Here is a 6,327-nt window from a genome sequence, read left to right as displayed (position 1 = left end):
ATGCCACACATGACAAATCAGAGATCCAAAGCAAATTTGCATTAAATTTAATTATTCGGCTACTATATTGAAAGAGTTGTTTGTAGCCTTAACTATGTACCCAACGGTGAGTCACACTAAATATATTTGTTTGGAAAAATATTTATAAGCTTGTTCATATTTAAAAATAAAAAATACAAGAGGTCTTTTTTAATATTGTTTTACAAAATACATATGAACATTAACTTATAACGTATCCAAACAACACAACAGACATACATACATACATACATATACTATTTTAAACTCGACATCTACACATAAAAAATTGTAATAAAGATAATTTTTACTATATTAAAAAATTAAAGTTATAATAATAAATATATAGAATACATAATTTCATAAGGAAAAGTAATATTCTAATAATTAGATCAACAAATTTGAAAAACACTATTTTCACACAATGGAATCGAGAAACTATTTTAAACTTCAAATTCACATGTTTTGATCTTTGAAGGTTAAAGCATACCATATCGAATAACCATAGTGCGCACACCGACAATTAATGCATTAATGAATTACACTTTAAACAATACGAACGATAATTCTATCATCCAGTTCAATTTTAATGATTACATCCACAAGTTTGAAAAGCGCACCAAGAAAAAGGGGATGTCTATGTCTGCCATGTGATTGTTAGTACTCCCACATGCGAAAACCTACAGCAGGACACCACCATTTCCACTCAAGCAGAAATTCGTGTGGCAAAAAGGCCTATATAATGACCACAATCCCACCCGCTTAAAGCAAGAAAAACAATGGAGAGTCATCAAATGAGAGAGGTTGCAATTGCCATGGTTGTTGCTCTGTTGTGGAGCAGAGCATCTGCATCTGTGGGAAACATAAGCATATACTGGGGTCAGAATAGCAATGAAGCTTCTCTTGCCAATACTTGCGCAAGCGGCAACTTTGAAATTGTGATGCTCGCATTTCTAAACAAGTTCGGCGACGGGCAGACGTCGGTGCTGAACCTGGCGGGCCACTGTGATCCCCCCTTGGGAGGATGCAAATCGCTGAGCGCTGATATTCAGTCTTGCCAGTCCAGAGGCATTAAGGTATTTCTGTCCCTCGGAGGAGCCGTCGGAAACCATACGATCACCTCCGCAAAGGATGCGGAGAATGTGGCGAGCTATCTGTGGGACAACTTTCTGGGAGGGCAATCGGACTCTAGGCCTATCGGAGACGCTATTTTGGACGGCATCGACTTCGATATCCAGAACATGATAGCGCACTAGGACGATTTGGCTAGCACCGTGTCTGCTCTTAGCACTCCCTCCAAGAAGATCTATCTCAGTGCCACCCCGCAGTGCCCCTATCCCGATGCTAACCTCATAACGGCCTTGCAGACGGGGCTTTTTGACTATGTTTGGATCCAGTTCTACAACAATCCTCCTTGTTTGTATGCCAATGGTGACGCTACCAATCTAGTGAATTCATGGACCCTTTGGACAACATCTATTCCCACTGCTCAAACATGGAGCTTCTACATCGGCCTTCCAGTTGCACCTGATGCTGCCAATAATGGTGGCTATGTTGAGCCAGACGTACTCATCTCCTAAGTGTTGCCTAAGATCAAGCCTTCCTCAAAGTACTGGGACGAGCAAACCAATTACAGCTCGATCATCAAAGATTTTGTAATAACAAAGTCGTCCCTGGTTGAGGTGCCTAGTTTGGCATATGTCTGAGAAGAAAAAATGTAGTAATACTTAAATAACTGTTGAGCTTAGGTAATGGTCAGCCTGCTTTTATTCACCCCTTTAAGAGTGGAAATTAAGACGTGTAATAATTTTATATAGACTATGTATAAGTTAATAGTGCTGAGAGATTGTAAGTTTGGCACGGGTATATAAGATTTCATTTAAAAAAGTAATTAATTAGTTATTTCTGTAAAGAGGATATAAAAAAATAAATCATAATTAGCATCTTACTTTCTAATTAAAGGGTGCAAAAAGAAAACTAAATAATATTTGTTTTTAAATTTTTAAAAAAATTTAGGGTACATAAATAAATAAGGTGAATCCAGATTAGATAAAGTGTTTCGTATGATTTGATGATTAGGTAGAATAATCTAGCATCATATTGTGTAAATTTAATTAAGGTTTAACTTTTTAAATGTAAGATAATGGTCATAAGGAAGGGTAAATTTAATGAAAATTGAGATTTTGAATTTGAAAGGAAGAGATCACCATCTATACTTATTATTGGACTATGCCTAACCAAACAAAAAAGGGTGAAAAGGTAACATGAAAAGTTTGAGATGTATATTATTCTCCATTCCAGGTAACTCCAAATTTGATTTGTAAGTAAAATAGACTATAAAACTACATGTCAAATAAGATACAAGTAGTTTATAGTAAAATAAATTTTCAAAATCCCATAAACATGAAATAAATATGGATCATAATTTAACTTTGGTTTTTGTTTTCTAGAAGTGGGTCCTAAATTTAGACAGCTAAAGAAAAAATCAATGTGTATATTATAGTGGTACTAGAAACAAGAATATTGTGTTTATAATTAAAAGAAAAAAAGAAAGAGTAAAGAGGTCAAGAATATTCCACTTCTAGTTGAATAGGGAAAGTGCTTAGCTAGAAAACCAATGTATACTAGTAGTTTGGGGAAATAAATATAATGTGGTTCTATCTAAAAAGCTTTTTGTCATGCGATAGTAACTCCCAACATCCCCAAAGAGTAAGCATTAATGACTTTATGTGCATCCCTTCCAATTGCATGTTTGCACAAAACGAATCTGAGTTGGAAGAAAGTATATAAGGACATGATAATATTTACTATTATGAGTTATAGGAAAAAATATACCATCAATGAATTCCAAATAGAGAAAAATGTTAGTTATAAAATGCTAGATGACAGTATCCTACAAATTTAAAATAAAAAAATATCTTAAAATATTATATAATTGATAATTATATGATTATTAGATATAAAGATGAGTATTATAATCATGAGAAAATTGGATGAATGTGAAGACAAATACAATAGTGAAAGACAATGTCATGTCCAAAATTTAAGGGTAGCTTTAAAATAAAAATAAAAAAATTAGCTAAAGTCAACTAACATGACATCATAGCTTGCTCAGTATGTTCACTATCATCACTAGGTGATAATGAAAGAAGAAGTGACTATAAACATCTATTCTATTCCAGTAGAGTGGCCTCTAAACCCTTGGAAAAAACTCTGAGAGACCCCTCCTCCTTGCATGACACTGGGAACTCAAGCCCAACTGATAATGTGGTTTTGTTCCACCCTAACCCGATCCCACACTCTGTTAGTTCAGCCCATGCATTTGAAAGCCCCACAACTTCAAAGAGCCCAGAGCCTGGAAATTCCCCCTCCTCGACTTTCAAGCTGGAAAAATTGATGGTTGTGGAGGAGGCAAGTAGCATAAAAGAGGAGGACGACAACAACCTGGTAGATATGGGGAAAAAAGTGGAGGCCCTATCTGATAATGTGCAGGATATCACCAGTAGACTGGAAGCGATGGAAACCAAAATGCATGATGTTTCTAAATTCGCGTTGAATGTGATACGATGTTCGGCTACCACTCTGTGCCTCATGCAGGAAAGTGCTTCCAAAGGTAAAGGCAAGGACGATGAGGACTACAAGGCCCTGTTTGAAATTCCGCACCAAGGAATGGGCAAGAAAGCTCCTCCCCAAGAGGAGCCATGGGAAAAATAAATGATTTGTCTCTATGTTGTGGAAGGCTAGTTTTTTGTCTACTCTTAGTAGCCCATGGGTGGATAGCGATAGCCTAAGTTTTTATTTGAACTTCTATGTTTATTGCCTTGCATGGCATATGTCTAAAACTTTGTTTAATATTGCTTTACATTTGGTAAACTTACGTAGAATGATCATAGTTTTTGATAGAGGTAAAGGGATGTAACTCTGCTATTAATATGTGGACAGTGGTTCTGCCACTGTTTTCCTTGTTGTTCCTATGAGTCAGCCCCCTTGTTTTTTGGTTACTTCTAATATCAAAAACATCTATTCTATTATAGTCATGTTGAAACTTTACACTTTAAATACAACACAACTATTATTTTTCTTTTATAATTTTTAAAACTTGTAGAGTCTTCTCCTTGGTGGCTAGGTATATTAATTTTAATAATGAAAACCTAATTAAGCCTCTATCACTTTAGTGTCTTGAATAGGTCACCCATTTCTTCTCATTGTCATCCTTTCCTTTACAATTCAAATACCTAGATAAATAAATCCATGGTGAGGAATATAATAAGTATAGGTGTTTGATTTAAAAAAATAATTTATCAGATGATATTGTAAGGAGTTGGATACCCCCACCCCCACATTATCCGTTTTCTTTGAATAAATATATATGTGTTCTAGAACGTTTGATAGGTCTCTTAGAGTTAGACTGTTAATGCTTGCATGATAGTGCAAGATGAATTCCTACTAATAAGTATTTTAATGATTGTAGTGTTCAAAGCATAAGATTATTCTTTAAAATATTAAGTATAATTTATTACATAACATCACTCGTAGTATTCATTACTAATTTTATTTATTGTTATGTTTAGCATTTTTAACATTTTAATTTTTTTTTACCAAAGATAATTTTTTACATTGTTCAAAAATATAGTAATAATAAGTTTTTGATCTATGCATTATGTGTGTCCAAAATAAAAATCATTATTTGTATTTAAATTCATGTCTCCCAAACACTAATATTTTTAAATATAAAATTGATATTAATATCATTATAGATTGACATTCATATTAAAGTATTCTTTAATTTATTTTTTTTAAGCAAAAAACTGCAAAGTGGGTGAATTTTATTAAGATTATAAATAGTTTACATAAATTCCTTACATACTTCTCTACATAAGATCACTTTAAGTAAAACATCCTAGTGAAGACTCGAAAAACCCCTAATAAATAACAAAACTTAGTTGCTAATGGTCATTTGATTGAAAAACATATAACATAAAAACCCTTACAACACAATAACCAAGGGATAAAAAGGAGCTAGCAAACCAAAGTGGAGCATTAACCTTTATAGAAACTTCACAAGAAAAATAGAGGATGAGAGAAAATAAAAAGAGTTTTGTCATCAAAAAGTGCCCTCGTTTGATCCAAATGTGTTAGAACCAAACAAAGAAGGAAACTATGTGAATCGAGAAAGATAGAGGAAAAAGGAAATATTTTCTCCCCAAAAAGAAAGATTACATCCATGACCAAGTCAATAGAGTGGAAGATCCAGTCCAAATTGTCTACCTTGTCTAGTGCTTTCATCCTTCAAAGGAAATTATGATCCATAAAGGCCTATTGGTGGTGACACCCTAAAGCTCTTTCATATAAACCCATAATGAAAGGTTGCCAAAGCACCTATTATTCTATTTCAAATAGCTTTATAATATCACTATCCCATGAGATATCCACCCTAATTCTAACCACATAGCCATGTCCAGATCATCCACTATGATATCTACATCGATAATCTCTTGATTTAGTAGAAAGATACCAACCTTTCCACCCCTTAAATCTTATAGTGAAGTAAAAAACCACAAGTATATATTAGAGTTCACTCTATACCAATTCTCATTAATTAAATAGTCTCTGCCAAGAACCATCTTCATGGGTTCCACCTCTTGTTGATGGATACGAGGGATATGATGACCCTTGGTGATGCTTTCCAACCTTAAATCTGAAATGTAGTGAAAAAAAGCCATCTTGCTTTTATTACTTCTCAACCTAATGGGATTATCCATAGATGTCAAATTAGTAGTCACAAAAAAATTCCAACTCACAAAAATCATGCACCAGATTTGTACTTCTTGAGAGAAATAGAGTAAAGACAGAGAATTTGAGGCTTGCAATTGATGAAAAACCATGCGAGGGAAATAAAAGACTAGTTCGCATGAGTTTCCACCTCACATCATAAATGCCTATCTTTCAAAGAAATGAAATTATCATCCTTGGAGTGTCTTCTCTAGGAACACCCACACCAAGGCTAACATCAAAATTTTCCTTCATAACAAAAATTCCTATCCTTGTATTCCCCTTAAATATCCATAATTTGGAAAGACAATTGAGGTGACATTCTAGCCAAGGTGAAAGCTACCAAATTTAAGAGGGTCGGATATGATTGTAATACATTCCTAATAACCCATCTCGTCTGGAGTGCCACTTCCAATAAGGTTTTTAGAAGTATAAAATAAAAAGATTCCTTTGTACTATGACCTCACCATCCACAATTTTGTTCTGTCAACCCCATCTAATGCATTTTTAGCCAATTTATTTAGATCTTGATTGCCC

At 34.1% G+C, this 6,327-nt stretch overlaps 1 pseudogene; it reads left to right on the top strand.

Moving 5' to 3' along the window:
* The first annotated feature begins 797 nt into the window (after positions 1–797).
* Positions 798–3,732, top strand: LOC131875078 (hevamine-A-like; annotated as a pseudogene).
* The last annotated feature ends 2,595 nt before the right edge of the window (positions 3,733–6,327 follow it).

Source organism: Cryptomeria japonica, chromosome 4 (genome assembly GCF_030272615.1).
Source record: "Cryptomeria japonica chromosome 4, Sugi_1.0, whole genome shotgun sequence".
Classification (NCBI taxonomy): Eukaryota; Viridiplantae; Streptophyta; class Pinopsida; order Cupressales; family Cupressaceae; genus Cryptomeria; species Cryptomeria japonica.
Note: the sequence above shows the minus strand (reverse complement) of the source record. Positions and strands in the feature narration are given on the sequence as shown.